Consider the following 20046-nt stretch of genomic DNA (forward strand, 5'->3'; position numbering starts at 1 on the left):
AACCTTTGGATATGATGATACTCCACGGATGAGGGCTAGGCGTGAGAGGATCTAAATAATGCCTAGATGGGGGGGTTGAATAGGCATATCTAAAAATTTCTACATAATCTCAAAGTCCAATGTCAGTGACCGTCGGAAGTCCTGATGGTTTGGGCCAAAACTTTCGACAGCCGAAAGTTCTGACGCAAACAGCCGAGAGTTCGGCACCTATGAGAATTTCACTACAAGTGCTAAAATGATCTTTGAGTGCGAGATATCTTACAACCCACTTTCTAGTGGTAAGATGAAGTGTTGGGGCTGCTCCTTTAATGTCGAAAGGACACCGCTATGTAGATTGAGTCCAAACCCTAAGAGGAGTGTGGGGGGAGGAAGATAAACCAACAAGAACAAATATGATAGCATAAATCTCAACAACAACAAGCACGCAGGATACAAGGATTTATCCTGAGGTTTGGCAACCCCACAATGGAGCTCCTACATCCTTGTTGTTGAGGTGACCACAAAGGTTAGAGTCTCTTCCACCTCCTTGTCTCTCTCCAAGAAACCACAAAGGTCACTTCGAGCTTTCCACTAAGAAATCAAGGGTAATACAAACTTCCTAAGGCTCTTTGACGAGATGGAAGCTCATGGGCGATGCCTCGCTGGCTAGGGTTCTAAGAACCCAAGAGTAATAGACACAAATCCAACTAGCTTGATGAAGAAATTATGTGCTCAAGCTTGCCAAAGTGATTCTCTCACTCAATCCACTCTCCCTTCACTCAAAACCCTAGGGGAATTGAGGATTGTAGCAAAGGGGAGAGGAGAGGGGTGCCTTGAAAGCTTGGGAGCTACTTTGGACGAAGGTTGGTGAGCAATGAATGAGTGGTTAATGGTTAGATGAGAGGATAGAGCTATTTATACTCAGTAGTAGAATCCAACCATTTAGATCTGCGTCAGAAGTTCTAACATAGATCGCTGGAACTTCCAGTCCTTCTACAAAACACTGTTCATGGCACAGTCAAAGGTGGTCAACATAGCTAGAGCTAGGAACTCCCGGCGGAACATCGAAAACTTCCAGCAGTTGGGACATCCGACTTTGTCAAGACTCCTGACTGCATAGCCGAGCTAGTGTGACAGAACCACCAATTTATACAAGATCAAGTACGGCTGTCCCCAGCTAACACGTTGACATGCGCATACTTTCACTTTTATAAACCCGGTAGTCCACCGAGTGTCTCGAAAGACCTCGGTACATCAACATCACAACCAAGATCAGCGTGATTAAGCAAATACATATCACATACACAGAGTTGCAGCGGAAATAATATTATAAATGAGTTCACAATTAATAGTACAAGTTTGGGTTTCAAAACCAATTAGTAAAAACAACATAGCTTTCAAATAATTACATTAATATAAGTTCCAAATACATTGCCAGCATAAGTGACATCCTTAGATAAAAGCATATAGATGAGAGATAACATAGAGTCACCGAGCCCACCAGTGGTTAGCTACCATCTTCAGTAGGCCGAAACTTCACCTGCAATATGGTGGGATAAACCTTGAGTGCTCGAATGTACTCAGCTAGACTTACCCGTCATAAACTAGAAATAAATTGACTCCAAGGATTATGCAAGGCTGTACAAGTGGAGATAGCTTGACAACATTTTGCATAAAAAGCGATTAACTCAGTTATACAATTATAATTCCGTTATCAAGTTAATTATGACTATCCATCTCTAAATTAGCAACTATCCTGTGCTAAACATGTGGTATATCATTTTAAGAGCATACAATAGTAACCATAGCACGTATAGTAATTCCATGTTTATCCAAACCATCATATTCCATAATACAATTACTACGAGGTTGGAGCTAGTCAAGTTTCTCACTATCTGGGAGAGACGGTGATTCGAATCGATTTCAACTAGCTGGGAATTTATTCCTAACACAAACCCAGGTCTAACAGCATCGGTAGCCTTAGGTCACCTTTGGTACAACTCAAGTACACATTTCACGGGTTCGCCCAGCGCCGCACAATCAGGGATAACCAAATGCCAGGACATTCAGGCCTAGCCTACCCTTGGGCTCAGTCTGGCTCCCCGCACATCCTTACTACCATCCAGAGTGTGCACTCTTATAGAGCGGGGCCCTGGCCTGAGTTGAGCTACTCAGCTTCGCAGTCGAAATGAGTTATCCGGCCAGCTAAGTGATAGGCACGCATTCAATCTTGTCAAAAGGTCCAACAATGGTATGGTCCTTAATTGGCATAGACGGAATCACATGAGTCAAGCTACCATAGACTCTACCCGGCCTCGATTTACATTACCCCATGATTCTTTTCCACGATAGCAAATATAGTCAACCGTGCTTCGGTATCCACCTATATCTCGTAGGTGACAGGAAATCACCCAACTTCTATCGGTCTAAGCATGGCTAAGCATATATTCGATCCTTGAACCTACATAGGGTTAAAGGTATATTTCTGGACAAGGAAATTATATGCATCGAGTGGTTCCAATCAACTCTTATAACCTAATGCATCAATCATAAAGGACTCGAGTAATTTTTTGTAAAATACTGAGAGACTTAGAATGCTTCGGGGCTTGCCTATGATCCAACACTAGGTCAGTGTTTGTTAGATGACGCTCGCTTGGTGAGCATCTCCTGTTCAGGCATGTATTCTAGGGTTCCTTCCGTCTTTAGGATAGGTCCACCATACACCGTCTTCGGGTTTGGTTCCAACCTCACTGTCCTTCACGTGGTTCATCTAGCAGTACCTAGATGAGATGCAAGATGCAAGTGCATGAATAGGAAGAATGGTAATATGAGATGCAGCACATAATAGCATTCAAGGTAAACATAAGATCATGCAAGACATAGGTACCTAGAGTTATTTAACTAGATATCACACAACATATTATAGAGGAATAGCAAGCATATTAGGTATTGCACACAAGTGAACTTAAGTTTCAGATACTACACACATTCGTCAATGAAGAACTAACCAACATGTTAAGCCAAGCAAGAGCAAGCTAAAGGAATCACCTAGCACATGTATAGAAATCTAGACAGTAGCATAGCAGTCACTTGTTTTAACCATAACTAGAGATCTAGACATCCAAAGAAGGTGATCCTAGACTATATAGAAAGACAATTAAATTATCTAAAACATGTTTATTATCATCATAAGGTGATTCCACAATTAACAAGGTCAATCAAGCATAATTGATCACCTCTGTCCAGACTTGGACAGATTCTGCCAACTTCACAAACTTATAACTAGAGTTGTACTAATCCAAAAGACATGAAACAAGACAATATGGAAATACTATGAAATTTTCTACAATTCATATTTAAGCATCCCAGCATGATTCCCATGTTAAAAGGGTCAAACAGTCACATTTATCAAATCTGGTCCAGAAATTCTAGAGAACTACTAATTTCTGAAGACCAACTTAGAACAATCATAACTCACAAACTATTTGGCCAAATGCCATAAAATTTAACACAATCTAGTTAAGTGAGTTATATACAACTTTCTTATTATCATATTAAGATGATCTATAGCTAACAAGGTCAATTAGTCCAATGAATGAATCTCTGTCTAAAACATGGATAGAAACTGAATATACCACTTCAAACAGCTATAACTGGAGTTCTACATGTCCAATAAATGTGGTTCAAGAGTTCTTAGAAAGCATAGAAAATTTTAAACAACTTTGTTGTAGATACCTAAGGCTAATTCTACTATTAAGAAGGCCCCACAATACCAACAAGGCAATCCTATCTAGGTTTGGGCAGAAACAACCATAGAGATTTAAGCAAGTATAACTCAAGATCTACTGAACCAAAAATCATGATATTTAGCTTTTTCAAAATCTTAATAAAAGTACTACAACTCATGTATTATCATCATGTCATGATTCATAACTTAACTAGGCCAATTAATTCAATCAATGCAGACCTATTCAGAATAGGGGCAAAGCAACACAGGGCATTTGTTATTTTTATAACTCTTAAATCATCAAACCTAAACTCCTGAAATTTTTACCAGACATTAACCATCACATTATTAGCACTACATAACAATTTCACATTTATTGGAGCACAACAACTGCAGTTATGAAAAAGACAAGACATAACTATTTTTAAGAACCTAACTACACAAATTGATTTTTACAGCAAAAACTTTAAACTAAATCATGCTATATTACAGACCTAGTGCATAGATAATTTCACAAGGATTCCAAAAAGTCCTCATTTAATATTTTACTATTTTTCTACTCATTACTATGAATTTTCAAAACTGATCAATCAAATATGCAAAAATCAAAGAAAAGAACTGTAAATCTTGCATCGGGGACCCTGTAGAAAAATATAAATCAAACATGAATAAATCCTTTTTGGCACTATTTGTCTAAGTCACTACTTCGTACTTCGATCCCTCATCTTCTTGTAATTCATGTCTGCGGTCCTTCGCATCCTCTTCTACACAGACATGGAGCAGAGCAGGGCTGTGGCCGGCCGGCTCAGCCAGCGAGAGCCTGCAGTGGCGAAGAGGGGCCACCTGGCTTGTCCATGGCCAAGCCTAGCCAACTACATGGCCAGCTGCAGCCCGTAGCCCTCTTGTCCATGTGTGCGGGCGGCATGTCGCGGCGGTGGCCTGCAGCAATAGTAAGGCAGCGGCATTGGCGACGGAGTGAGCTGCTGGGGTGGAGGCAACGACACACACCGAAGAGGTCGAAGGTGTTGCTAGCCTGAGCAGAGGAACACTAGAGGCAAGGGAATAGCGGCGGCGATGGAGCTCCAGTAGCAGCGGCATTCATGGCAGTGGCAAGTGCTGGCTTGGAGAGAGCTAGAGAAGGAAGGGGAAAGGAGAGGGAGAGAGTGAAGAGGGCAGGGGAGCTCGGGTCTCTATACTTATGCACAGCAAGGAGGTGAGCGAGTGCAACACATGGATTGTTGCTCCTATGCATGGTGTCGGCCGAGCTCCAGTTCAAAACTGAATGAACTGATCAAATACCACCTGAAAAATACAAGTTGAAACTCAATCTTCGGCTGCCTCAAACTCTCAAACTAACGCGAATTAGCGAGAGATCCATGAATCAAAGTGGTAGAGTTATAGGTAATCTCCAACATTGCTAATATCAACATCATCTAAAACTCAATGGTTTTCAAACTATGAGGCACCAAAGTACACTACACTGAAAACTAAAAAGCGTTGAAACACTTAGAAATATTTTCTGAGTTTTCAAACAGCACTACATGGACTTTTGTGATCCAAATTCAAGCATGTTAGGGGCTGAACTAGCCTATGACCCAGAAATAAAATTTGTTACAATCCTCAAGTACTACAACTTTGTTTTAGGGTACACATCCATGCAAAGGTTCTAAAATGCAATTCAACTCTGGTCAAACATACCACATGAAATTGGTACTTTACACTAGGTATGACATTAGAGACCAAACTAGCTTTAGTCATGAATACCAAAGTAGTTCCTAGTGACATTCTAAACATGTTAGAAGCATTCTTAAGGTTTCACAATCATTGCATAGCATAGATCACATGTAAATCCTAGGGTCAAACTAAACATATCATCACTTAGGAGCTTAATTAGGTGAAGTGATCCACATGAACATTGTTCCAATAGGCATCCTAAGTGTAGCTAAGGTATTTTAGTGACCAACATCAAGCACATGCACTCAATTACACATTATCATAAGTGTACACACAAGGAAAACATAAAATAACAAGTCATGTTTCATAGGTTCTCATTCACCTAATAAAGCAATCCAATAAAGATTATAACATATCATTTCACGTGACTTCTTCATTCCAAACTTCATGAAACTTTTCCACTGGTCAAGATGAATGCATGTTGATGTAATGTACATGAAATAAGCATGTTTAACCTTACTCTTGTATAATCTTAACAAGGGTCCGCATGTAAGTAAAGGTGTGTTGTCCGAGTTTAAGTTGGAGCTCACTCTTGTAGATTTGATCATTGACACCTTCATCACCACTTAACATGTCATGTTTTAGCTCAAACCCATTTCTTAATAGGTCACGAACTACCTAGGGTGTTACAGCCCTCCCCCTTATAGGAATCTCGCTCCAAGATTCGGTGTGAAAGACTTTTAAGGGAAGAGAAGCATGTCCTCCATTTTCCAATATTAGTGATAGCCTTAGGCTACTTAACTTTAGAGTATCAGAGAGGCTAATTTGGTCAAGACACTTTTTGATACTTGCTCTTCGTAGTAAGTTTAGTCTAAAGAATTTCCTTCACTAGGCTTCCATGAAGCATTGTTACCTTGGGAGGAATCCAAGACAGCACAATACTTCATTCTTGGGATATGGAGAGTACTATGGAGCATAAACCAATCACCCTCAATCTCTAATTCCCTATTAAATATAGCATGGACCATGTGAACTTTGCATTAGACTACAAGCTTTGGAAAGCTATTCATTACAATGGTTCCATGTTCATTCACAAAGTTCAAAAAGTAGTTATCTACCAAAGTGGCTTGAGTACAACCTTTCATAAGGGATGAGATCACAGATAGGGTAAACATCCTCTGAGGTTGTGAGAAATCGAGTAATGAACAGACAATGTTGGTGCTGGTCGTGACTGTTCAATCACTCAGATTCCCACTGATGGAAACTACATAACGTTCCATGTGTGCAGTTCTCTTTCTCTAATGATAACACTATATTGTCTAGGTTCGTTGAGTGAGCGGTGAATGTGATAGCTGACTCTATTAACTCAGCGCTTTCAATAATCATTAATTGGGGAAACCTTGTATCCAAGAGGCAATAGTTATCTTGGTTGAATCTAAGGCAACAAGTCTACCTTGGAAAACATTGCTGAAGAGGGATGACAGTGAGGCTGGAAGGTCATGAAAGATGCAAGTATACACCGACTAGAAAAACACTATACTACCTAAGTAGGTTGAGCACAATTTGCCTTCATGGTGCAGTGGCAGCAGTAAGTTGGATTGACTTGCACTATCGCAAAATTAGCCTCGTTGGACTACTTTTGACATTGAGGCTTCCTCTCCACTGTCAATCAACAACTCAAAATCAAAGTCTAAAATCCATTGTTTGATACGTTTCCCATGGTTCTCGACCCTGCAAAAGCACAAATTGACTGGTAGAACACCTTGACTGCTCAAGCATTGTTGATATGAGAGGGCAAAAGCGAGGCACAAAGGGTGCAAGAAGTCTTCTCAAGGGAATCTAAAGTATTATCTAACAACACAACATTGACCATGTTGCTAAACTTAGCATCAATTACAAACACAACGTCTCTAATGTGAGGGATGATAGTAGTCAGCAGAGAAATCATAGATTTTGTACCTCTTGGTAATTAGTTTATATCCAGCAACTACTGCTCCATGGTGCACAAATTTTGGTAGACATTTAGATCCAAGAGTCCTTTAACTACTGACCAAAATTTAGCTTAAACGGACATCGTTTGACTATCCAAACAAATCATCTACCAAAACTGCTTTGTTTTGAAATTGCAGTGACATGAACTATCAAAACATCTCTCAAATCTGATGCTTTACTCAACCAATCCTCAAACCAACTTAAGACATCGAAGTACCATAAGTGAGGAATGAGATTACCAAGTTTGGTGTGAATTCAACCATGTTTGAGCCACTAATCACTGGCTTAAGATAACCATCCTTCTATACTTCCTCTCATAGAATCTAGAACAATCCTTTGATAGCACCATATACATAACGATGTTGACCGAGACTAGGGACGTGCTTTCTCTAGCTCTTTACTTAGCCGATACATTATCTTGCACTACCCGTGTGCTTGTCCAAGATGGAATTGACTTGACGATGTAGGGCTTGGAGAAGAAAGCAGTACTGGCATCGCTGACTGGCTTTGCTGTTTCTTCGTCTAACATTGTTTTGTGAGATCTACCATCATAGTTACCAAAGAGTCGTTACCTAGCTAGAGATTAACCTTCCTACTGGTAACTAATCGGTTGGCTCTCAACACTAAAAAGGTTCCAAATCTTCAATCTTGCACATAATGGTCAAGACTTAGACAAAAGCTCATAAGCACTAGGTGACCTATTATAGGACATAATATCTTGGTCCATTTATCATCCAACTGATCACTTGTCCAACTTAAGTGTTGTGTGCCCTATTGATCCAATGGGGATGACATAATTTGCTCCCTAGATGACTGATGTCATTATAGGGACAGTCGAGTAGAGTCACTTGTCTACCACCTCTTGCGGTCTATTAATGTTTATGTTAGTGACCTATTCTTCAAAGTTGTCCTCTAGATGTCTTTAGAAGCAAGCTTTCCTGCTACATCTGGTCCAACATATAGCTCTTCTAATAAGATAAGGAGAGATAACCAAGGAAGAGCTTACGTGAAAATAACACATCAGTGCTATTCTGCAATGGATCATGACTAGAAACCTTGATACCAGCGTGTGCCGAGCAACATAGCCTTGTGTGTGCACCCACAAGAGGCTCTCGGTTTTGTCATGGCACTGTAGATCACAAATCGTGGCACCATTACTAAACATACAACCCATAAGACTTCTCACGTGGCATAAATTTCATGGCATAGAAGCAAGCACCATGCTAAGGAGGGATAGCAAACAAAGATAGTCGCAAGGTTAGGAGTCAACAAGGAGGCGATCTGAAGATCAAAACATAGCGCAAGAGAACATAGCCTAATTGCTAAAGACAACGGAGCAGGGGACTCTTGCCTAATTTCATATATGCCTTGTGTCCACTAAGGTGACTACCAGGTAGAGATGAACATGAGATTTGGTCTTGCCGAGCAGCAACATGAGATCAAGACTGATAACATCCAGAGACTTGTAAGAGTTGGAGACAAAACAAACAAGATTCATGGGACAGAGCCAAGGCACTGACTAAGGATTCAGTTGATAAAGCCATGACATGATCTATGAGGAAAAGGTTCCAAAGCAGGGTAGATAGCGATTAGCATTGCACCAGATCATCCATAGGAGAAGGAGCAATGAGATCTAACAAGGATTTTTGAGCAGGGTCCTCCCATATAGGAGTGGGACAACCATGACACATGCAAGCATTGAGGAGAACTAAGCTTGGACCTAAAGCATGGATATAGGTCATCATAGCGCAACGTTCAAGGACTAGCAATGATGTATACAGGCTCAAGCTCCTAAGAGAGAACTTAATTAGAGACGACAACCATGAGATTATCAAAACATAGACGTTGATCTAGGATAGCGCTCTTCAACACTCGTATGCTTACCAAGGACAAAAGGGGTGACAAGCTATGGCACTACCTAGATAACGAGCATCCACACCTACATCATGGTCTTAAGCGAGCATTTTGAAACACTCAATCCAATTAGCTTAAATGACTATTACTAAGCACAAAGCTCACACCTAACAACTAGTCACCTACAGCAACACTACTACACATATCATGCAAAACACGGTGGTAAGGTACTGTTATCTGTTATTTCCTTTTTACTAAGTAGGTGGATATCTCTACAAAACAAGTTTTACTTACATTTAGCAATTTCGTTTTCAAAGGGGTGAATTTTTTTTGCTAACTATTAACTTGTCATCTATTTCCTTTGAAAGCAAACATACAAGGCAAAACTAATCACACACTACCTTCAAGCATAGCTATTCAAATAGCATGGTACAATGCATTTTGTCTAGCTTCACACAAGGAAGATAGTAACCTCACATGATCACAAGTTACTAAGTATTAGAACAAGGTGAGGGAAGCATATTTATGCACAAGCATAATCATGATGCATTCTCATCCTATTCGTCCTCACAAAATTACCAGCCTAAGGCGGCAATCACGTTCTACGTCGGTGGCATATCACGTACTCTCTCGATATATAGCTAGTCATCAGCTACATTCGATCTATGCATTCGTGGTTAGCGTACCTGCAGGCAAATTCATTACAGCCCATCCCCACAAGAGATAAATAAGCACACAATGAAAGCAGTATACTAAGATACTCTCTATATATACATCCCCATATATATATACTTCGGTATCCATAGCTATCCGACAGATATACCCACAATTAAGTACCTTCATATATACATGTGTGTAACATGTAAATATTCCAGTAACCACAGCTAACTCTCCTCTAGACCGATAGTTGGACGGTCATGCTCTCACAACTCACATTTACCTAGGCATAGAGGCACTTGATCCATACATTACCATTCAAGTGAATGGCATCCATACAATAGCACACCGTATGGATGACGAAAGTAAAAATTGCAAGCAGTAAACCCCCATAGTTAGTGTTAGTTTACTTATTGCCACCTAGTAGTCTTTAATTGGGCATAAAAGAGGATGTCGATAGCATAGTGTTGCAAATTAGTTTTGACAAATTTGCCTGTAGCTAAAGTTTTAGTCAAAATAGGCTTTTTAAAACAAAACTTTGTTTTGAAAACAAAGTACATGATAGTATTATGCTTAACCTGTCTCTGATACCAGCTGTGATAGAACCGCCCAATTTATACAGATCAAGTACGGTTGTCCCCGCTAACACGTTGACATGTGCATACTTTCACTTATATAAACCCGGTAGTCTGTCGAGTGTCCTGAAAGACCTTGGTAAATCAACATCACAACCAAGATCGTGTGATTAAGCAAATACATATCACATACACAGAGTTGCAGCGGAAATAATATTACAAATGAGTTCGCAATTAATAGTACAAGTTTGGGTTTCAAAACTGATTAGTAAAAACAACATAGCTTTCAAATAATTATATTAATATAAGTTCCAAATACATTACCAGCATAAGTGACATCCTTATATAAAAGCATATAGATGAGAGATAACATAGAGTCACTGAGCCCACCGATGGTTAGCCACCATCTTTAGCAGGCCAAAACTTCACCTGCAACATGATGGGATAAACCCTGAGTGCTCAAATGTACTTAGCTAGACTTACCCATCATAAACCAGAAATAAATTAACTCCAAGGACTATGCAAGGTTGTATAAGTGGAGATAGCTTGACAACATTTTGCATAAAAAGTGATTAACTCAGTTATACAATTATAATTCCAGTTATCAAGTTAATTATGACTATCCATCTCTAAATTAGCTACTATCATGTGCCAACCATGTGGTATATTATTTTAGGAGCATACAATAGTAACCATAGCAGGTATAGTAATTCCATGTTTATCCGAACCATCATATTCCATAATACAATTACTACGAGATTGGAGCTAGCCAAGTTTCTCACTATCCGGGAGAGACGGCGATTCGAATCGATTTCAACCAGTTGGGAATTTATTCCTAACACAAACCTAGGTCTACCAGCCACGGTAGCCTTAGGTCACCTTTGGAACAACTCAAGTACACATTTCGCGGGTTCGCCCAGTGCCGCACAATCAGGGATAACCAAATGCCAGGACATTCAGGCCTAGCCTGCCCTTGGGCTTAGTCTGGCACCCCGCACATCCTTACTACCATCCATAGTGCGCACTCTTATAGAGCGGGGCCAGACCTGAGTTGAGCTACTCGGCTTCGCGGTCGAAATGAGTTATCCGTCCAGCTAAGTGATAGGCATGCGTTTAATCTTATCAAAAGGTCCAACAATGGTACGGTCCTTAATCGGCACAGACGGAATCACATGAGTCAACCTACCATAGACTCCGCCTGGCCTCGATTTACATTACCCCATGGTTCTTTTCCATGATAGCAAATATAGCCAACTGTGCTTCAGTATCCACCTATATCTTGCAGGTGATAGGAAATCACCCGACTTCTACCGGTCTAAGCATGGCTAAGCATATATTTGATCCTTAACCTACACAGGGTTAAAGGTATATTTCTGGACAAGGAAATTATATGCATCGAGTGATTCCAATCAACTCTTATAACCTAATGCATCAATCATAAAGGTCTCGAGTAATTTTTTGTAAAATACTAGGAGACTTAGAATGCTCCGGGGCTTGCCTATGATCCAACACTAGGTTAGTGTTTGTTAGATAATGCTCGCTTGGTGAGCATCTCCCATTCAGGCATGTATTCTTGGGGTCCTTCCATCTTCGGGATAGGTCCACCATACACCGTCTTCGGGTTTGGTTCCAACCTCATGTCCTTCACGTGGTTCATCTAGCGTACCTAGATGAGATGCAAGATGCAAGTGCATGAATAAGAAGAATGGTAATATGAGATGCAGCACATAATAGCATTCAAGGTAAACATAAGATCATGCAAGACATAGGCACCTAGAGTTATTTAACTAGATATCACACAACCTATTATAGAGGAATAGCAAGAATATTAGGTATTGCACACAAGTGAACTTAAGTTCAGATACTGCACACATTAATCGATGAAGAACTAACCAACATGTTAGGCCAAGCAAGAGCAAGCTAAAGGAATCACCTAGCACATGTATAGAAATCTGGACAGCAGCATAGCAGTCACTTGTTTTAATCATAACTAGAGATCTAGACATCCAAAGAAGGTGATCCTAGACTTTATGGAAAGACAATTAAATTATCTAAAACATGTTTACTATCATCACAAGATGATTCCACAATTAACAAGGTCAATCAAGCACAATTGATCACCTCTGTCCAGACTTGGACAGATTCTGCCATGCAACTTCACAAACTTATAACTGGAGTTGTACTAATCCAAAAGACATGAAACAAGACAATATGGAAATACTATGAAATTTTCTACAATTCATATTTAAGCATCCCAGCATGATTCCCAAGTTAAAAGGGTCAAACAGTCACATTTATCAAATCTGGTCCAGAAATTATAGAGAACTACAATTTCTGAAGACCAACTTAGAACAGTCATAAATCACAAACGATGTGGCCAAATGCCATGAAAATTTAACACAAGCTAGTTAAGTGAGTTATATACAACTTTGTTATTATAATATTAAGATGATTCTACAGCTAACAAGGTCAATTAATCCAATGAATGAATCTCTGTCTAAAACATGGACAGAAACTGATATGCCACTTCAAACAGCTATAACTGGAGTTCTACATGTCCAATGAATGTGATTCTAGACTTTTTAGAAAGCTTAGAAAATTTTAAACAACTTTGTTGTAGATACCTAAAGCTAATTCTACTATTAAGAAGGCCCCACAATACCAACAAGGCAATCCTGTCTGGGATTGGGCAGAAACATCCACAGAGATTTAAGCAAGTATAACTCAAGATCTACTTAACCAAAAATAATGATATTTACCTTTTTGAAAAGCTTAATAAAAGTAATACAACTCATGTATTTTCATCAAGTCATGATTCATAACGTAACTGAGCCAATTAATTGAATCATACATACCTATTCAGAATAGGGGCAAAGCAACATAGGGCATTTGTTATTTTTATAAGACTTAAACCATTAAATCTAAACTCCAGAATTTTTTACCAGACATCCACCATCACATTATTAGCACTACTTACAAATTTCACATTTATTGGAGCACAACAACTGCAGTTGTGAAAAAGACAAGACACAACTATTATTAAGAACCTAATTGCATAAATTGATTTTCACAGCAAAAACTTTAAACTAAATCATGCTATATTACAGACCTAGTGCATAGATAGTTTCACAAGGATTCGAAAAAGTCCTCATTTACTATTTTACGATTTTTCTACTAATTACTATGAATTTTCAAAACTGATCATTCAAATCTACAAAAATCAAAGAAAAGTACTATAAATCTTGCATCGGGGACCCTGCAGAAAATATAAATCAAACACGAACAAACAGATCCTTTTTGGCACTATTCATCTGAGTCACTACTTCGTACTTTGATCCTTCATCTTCTTCTAATTCATGCCTGCGGTCCTTCGCATCCTCTTGTACACAGACATGGAACTTAGCAGGGCTGTGGCCGGCCGGGCTCAACCAGCGAGAGCCTACAGTGGCGGAGAGGGGCCGGCCTGGCTTGTCCGTGGCCACACCTAGCCAACGGTACGGCCAGCTGCAGCCCGTGGCCCTCCTATCCATGTGTGTGGGCGACATGCCACGACGGTGGCCTACAGCGACAGTAAGGCAGCGGCAATGGCGGCGAAGTGAGCTGCTGGGTTGGAGGCGGCGGCACACACCGGAGATGTCGAAGGTGTTGCCGGCCTGAGCAGAGGAACACTGGAGGCAAGGGAATAGCGACGGCAATGGAGCTCCAGCAGCAGCGGCGTTCATGGCAGCGGCAAGTGCCGGCATGAGAAGGAAGGGGAAAGGAGAGGGAGAGAGTGAAGAGGGCAGGGGAGCTCGGGTCTCCGTACTTATGCACAGCAAGGAGGCGAGCTGGCGGCCATGCAAGCAGCGAGGGCGGGTGAGTGCAACACATGGACTGTAGCTCCTATGCACGATGTCGGCCGAGCTCCAGTTTGAAACTGAATGAACTGATCAAATACCACTTCAAAAATGCAAGCTAAAACTCAATCTTTGGCTCCCTCAAACTCTCAAACTGACGAGAATTAGCGAGAGATCCATTAATCAAAGTGGTAGAGCTACAGGTAATCTCCAACATTGCCAATATCAACATCGTCTAAAACTCAATGGTTTTCAAACTATGAGGCACCAAAGTACACTACACGAAAACTGAAAAGCGTTGAAAGACTTAGAAATATTTTCTGAGTTTTCTAACAGCACTACATGGACTTTTGTGATCCAAATTCAAGCATGTTAGGAGCTGAACTAGCCTATGACCCAAAAATAAAATTTGTTACACTCCTCAAGTACTACAACTTTGTTTCAGGGTACACATCCATGCAAAGGTTCTAAAATGCAATTCAACTCCGATCGAACATACCACATGAAATTGGTACTTTACACTATAGGTATGACTTAGAGACTAAACTAGCTTTAGTCATGAATACCAAAGTAGTTCCTAGTGACATTCTAAACATGTTAGAAGCATTCTTAAGGTTTCATAATCATTGCATACATAGATCACATGTAAATCCTAGGTCAAACTAAACATATCATCACTTAGGAGCTTAATTAGGTGAAGTGATCCACATGAACATTGTTCCAATAGGCATCCTAAGGGTAGCTAAGGTATTTTAGTGACCAACATCAACTTCATGCACTCAATCACTGTGGGGTATACAACCCTAGATACCCATGACAGGCCACATGGGCTACGTCCCTAGGGGTGGCCCAGCCCACAAGACGAAGCCTTGCGGGACACGACTCTACTCGGCGCCTCTCGCAAGACACTGGGAAGATATCCAGAAGATACTACAAGATCTATTAGGATATGTATGATCCCAAGATTCCTATAATCAGTTATTACTTTTCGGTTATCTCTCAGATCTAACTGACTTGTGACCCTACCGCCCGGACTATATAAGGCGGGCAGAGACCCCCTCCAAAATCACGACATATCATACGATAGCTAATACAAACCAACAGACCACAGGAGTAGGGTATTACATCATACTGACGGCCTGAACCTATCTAACTTGTGTGTCTCTATTGCCTTCTTGTTCTTGATCTCATGCTCCTCTGCCGATCAATCTACCTTCGTGGGATACCCCTTAGAGGACTACCGACGATATTGTATCGACAGTTGGTGTGCCAGGTAGGGGTGTGCGTGTTATTTCCTTGTCGAACAAGATGGCTTTTTCCATAGGCTCTTCGTCCCTTCCGCAGCCCAGCCAGATCTTCATGGTCAGATCCATCTCGTGGGTCACCAACGCTGATGGAGTCGGAGAGCTCCTCGAGCCGGGGCAGATCGGTTCTGCACCGACCACCCCCACACCTGCAACTGCAGATCTGATCTCAGAGCCGACTCTGAGGTCTCCTTCAACAATGACTCGTCATCCGCTTCCTTGCTACTAGAGGAGGCAGATCAACAATGACGATCTGATCGAATCTATCGATCGGGTCAGACTGAAGCTCACCGATTGTCTCTCCATCGCTGAATTGGCCATGGACACTCTGGTTCAGCGCTGACCACCCTCCGATTCAGATCAATCGAAGGCTGCTCAGGAAACTACGGGGGTTACGGTCCTACCCTTTGGGTTCACCAATGCTGCTGCTGCTTACCAACACGCCCTAAGGGGCAAACTCGCCGACCAGGTGGACTACGCCTGTCTACTCGCTGACTAGGTCACCATCCAGCCTCCGCCAGCCGTCAACATCCTACATTTAGGCCAGAGCCCTAGGGTGCCTCTCCAGACCATGCCAGAAGAAACTCCAGGCTCTGAGCCTCAGGGCTCTATGGAGACCCTCGCTGAAACCTTCTCTGAGCAATTCCTCCTTCCACCCCTCCGGGGTGGTGTGATCTTCAACGTCAACATCGACGCCCTCCTTGGAACGGTGAAACCAAGGAGGAGTGCGTTGCTCGGGAGAACCAGAACGTCAACCGCATGCAGTGCTGAGAAAATGAGGCAGCCATTGCGAGGGCCGAGGCTGCTCAGGATAATCGGCTCGATTCACAAGGAAGACCGCTCCCACTTCACTGCGACCTTGACGAAGAATTTCTCCGCGTCGACGGCCACAATGTCTTTAAGACTCCAAGCACCAATCTAGCAGTAGCCGCCAATGAGCTCGCTCGTTTCCCTCAAACACTTGAGCTTGCCAAGATCACCGCCATACTTAAAGTGGCTCACTGTCATGTCAATGCGATTCGTGAGGATCAGAGACCTTCGTGCTCTATGAGCACGATGCACCGATCAGCCATGCCAAGATCTAATCGCCGCCCTAGTCAAATATGTTTCACCGACCAGTCGCTACCTCTCCAGGGGGAGCAGGGGGCCATCATGCCAAACACCATCACCAACACGACCAAGAGGTCGAATAGGACGCTCAAGTGCATCTTAGCAACCTCTGAGATGCGCGATGGTGTATTGAGCAACGTCGCTTCGGTCGCCATGAAGACGAAGTACATCGCCGCCAGGAGTACGAAAAGGAGTACGGCAACCCAGACTCAGCCCTTGAGCCTATCCTGATAGCAACGCCATAGACGACGGTGTCGACAACCTTGAGGGCCCCCAGCTTTCACCAGGGCGCTCCAAACACTCCAGTGGCCCCATGGTTTTAAAATCACTAGGGTCGAGCCCTATGAAGGATGAATGAACCCAACTCAATGGCTGCAGGCTTACACCACTACTATCCATGCCATCGGAGGTGACACCAGCGTCATGGAAAATTATCTCCCCGTCATGCTCACGCCACCCGCCATGAGCTAGTTTACCAGCCTTGCACAAAACTCCATCAGATCATGGGAATAGCTAAAGAAAGTCTTCACCGACAACTACATGGCCACGTGTACTCCACCCGGCATGAAGCATGATCTATGCCGCATCAACCAAAAGCCATCCGAGCTACTACGCAGCTACATCTGACATTTCTTCAAGATGAGGAACTCTATTCCCAACATCATGGAAGCTAAGGTCATCACCGCCTTTATCTGAGAACTCCACCATCGCGAGCTTCGCTCCAAATTCAACCGCAAGCCACCCACTGGTATCGATGAGATGATCACTATGGCCAACCAGTACACTGATGCCAAGGAAGCCGAGGTGCACTTCAATGAGGATGGAGGCACTCATCGCCCATCTCACCGCTACGACGACCGCCCCGATGACCGATGCCACAGCGATCGCCGCCCTAACGACCGTAGCTACCATCGCGACAGTGGCCGTGATCGGTTAGGAGGACATAGGCCTAGCCAAAACCACCACTACCGGCCAGAACACATCATCGCCGCCATCAGTCAACCTGACACCAAGTGCAACTATGACAAATAGTACCAAAAGATCCTCGATGGCCCATCCCTCTTCACAAGAACACCAAACACAAGATGAAGGACTGCATTGGTCTAGCTAAGGAGTTCTAGGACAAGAGGCTCGATGACGATGCCAACGATGGAGCCAGAGGTCGCAGACCACCTGGGGTCAACAACAATGCCTTTCAAGACCACAATAAGGTGGTCGCCACCATCTTCGGGGGCCTCGCCTCCACTGAGAGTAGAAGAGAATGGAAGCTCGCCGCCCGACGAGTGCTCACCGTCACTTCAGAGGAAACCACCACCAATCCCAGCTATCGCCCATGGTCCAAGGTCCCCATCACCTTCAGCAGGGCCGACTAGTGGGCAGACATACCCTACATAGGGCGTTTCCCTCTCGTCCTCGACGCTACCATCCAGAAGGTGCTCTTTAGAAAAGTCCTCATTGACGGTGGTAGTGCTTTGAACCTACTCTTCGCCGGGGCCCTAAGGGAGTTGGGCCTTGCGATAACAGATCTCACACCCTCAGACTCCTCCTTCTGGGGTTCTAGGGTGTGGTACCTAGAAGGGTATCCAGACCACTTGGAGAGATCATCCTACCAGTATAGTTCGGCACGGCAAGCAACTACCGCGTTGAGCATATCAACTTCTACGTCGCTGACTTCGACACCGCCTACCATGCCATACTTGGTCGGCCAGCTCTGGCCAAGTTCATGGCCATACTACACTATGCATATCTAGTGATGAAGATGCCTTTGCCAGTAGGAGTCCTGGCTTTGTGGGCCAACCTCTCCGTTGCCTACGCCTGCAAGACAGAGAATCTCGCTCTCACCAAAGCCACCGACCTCTCCATCCAGATGGCTAGCGTGGTCGCCGAAGCCAAGATAGCGCCCACCGATGACATGGAGATCCTAGAGCTAGAGCTTCCTCGCTCCTCCACCAAGTCCAAGGAAATCAAGGAGGTCGGCCTCGGCCTCGATGATGTCTCAAAGACCGTGAAGATTAGGGCTCACCTTGACCCCAAATAGGAAAGCACGCTCGTCTCCTTCCTACGTGCCAATGCTAATGTGTTTGCTTGGAAACCTACAGACATGCCAGGGGTACCACAGGAGAAGATCGAGCACTCCTTGAATGTCTCGCTGACCGCCAAACCGATCAAGCAGAAACTCCACCGATTCACGCCAGACAAGGAGGCTATTAGGGTAGAAATAAAATGGCTCTTAGCTGCTGGGTTTATAAAAGAAGTGTATCATCTAGATTGGTTAGCAAACCCTATTCTCATTCGAAAAAAGAATAAAGAATGGAGAATGTGTGTTGATTATACTGATCTTATCAAACACTGCCCTAAAGACCCCTTTGGCCTGCCTCGGATAGACAAGGTTGTGGACTCTACTGCCGGCTGTGAACTACTCTCCTTCCTTAACTGTTACTCTGGCTATCATCAGATCTCCCTCAAGGAAGAAGACCAGATCAAGACGTCATTCATTACGCCTTTCGGTGCATACTGCTACACAACTATGTCCTTCGGACTCAAGAACGCCTCGGGCTACCTATCAAAGGGCTAGCCAGATGTGCCTCGACTAACAGATTAGCCACCATGTCGAAGCCTATATAGATGACGTGGTCATCAAGACCAAGACAACCTGACAACCTTATCGCTGACCTCAAAGAAACCTTTGCCAACCTAAACAAGTACCGATGGAAGCTGAACCCTTCAAAGTGCGTCTTTGGAGTTCCATCCTGGTATACTGCTGGGCTACATCAGTCAGTGCTTGAGGTATCGAACCTAACCCTAACAAGGTCTCCTGCCATCACCAATATGAAACGGCCAACATGTGTCAAGGATATACAGAAGCTTACAGGCTGCATGGTTGCTTTAAGTCGCTTCATATCACGCCTCGACAAAAAAGGGCTACCTTTCTTCAAACTCCTCAAGGCCTCTGAGCGATTCTCCTGGTCGGAGGAGGCAGACTCAGCTTTTAAGCAGCTCAAGGTGCCACGTCCAGATGAGACTCTGCAAATATACATCGCCACTACTTCTCTGTGTCATGAGCATAGCTATTGTCGTCAAATGCGAGGAAGTCGTGCACGCTTATAAAATGCAATGTTCGGTCTACTTCTTCAACGAGGTACTTAATGAGCCCAAAACTCATTATCCTCAGGTACAAAAGCTGTTATATGCCATTCTTAATATGTCGCACAAACTCCGATACTACTTCGAATACTACAAGATCACCATGGTCACTGAGTTCCCTCTAGGGGACATTCTCTGCAACAAAGAGGTCAATGGTCGCATCATTAAGTGGGCTATTGAGCTCGACACCTATT

The sequence above is a fragment of the Miscanthus floridulus genome, chromosome 3, assembly GCF_019320115.1.
Source record: "Miscanthus floridulus cultivar M001 chromosome 3, ASM1932011v1, whole genome shotgun sequence".
Classification (NCBI taxonomy): domain Eukaryota; kingdom Viridiplantae; phylum Streptophyta; class Magnoliopsida; order Poales; family Poaceae; genus Miscanthus; species Miscanthus floridulus.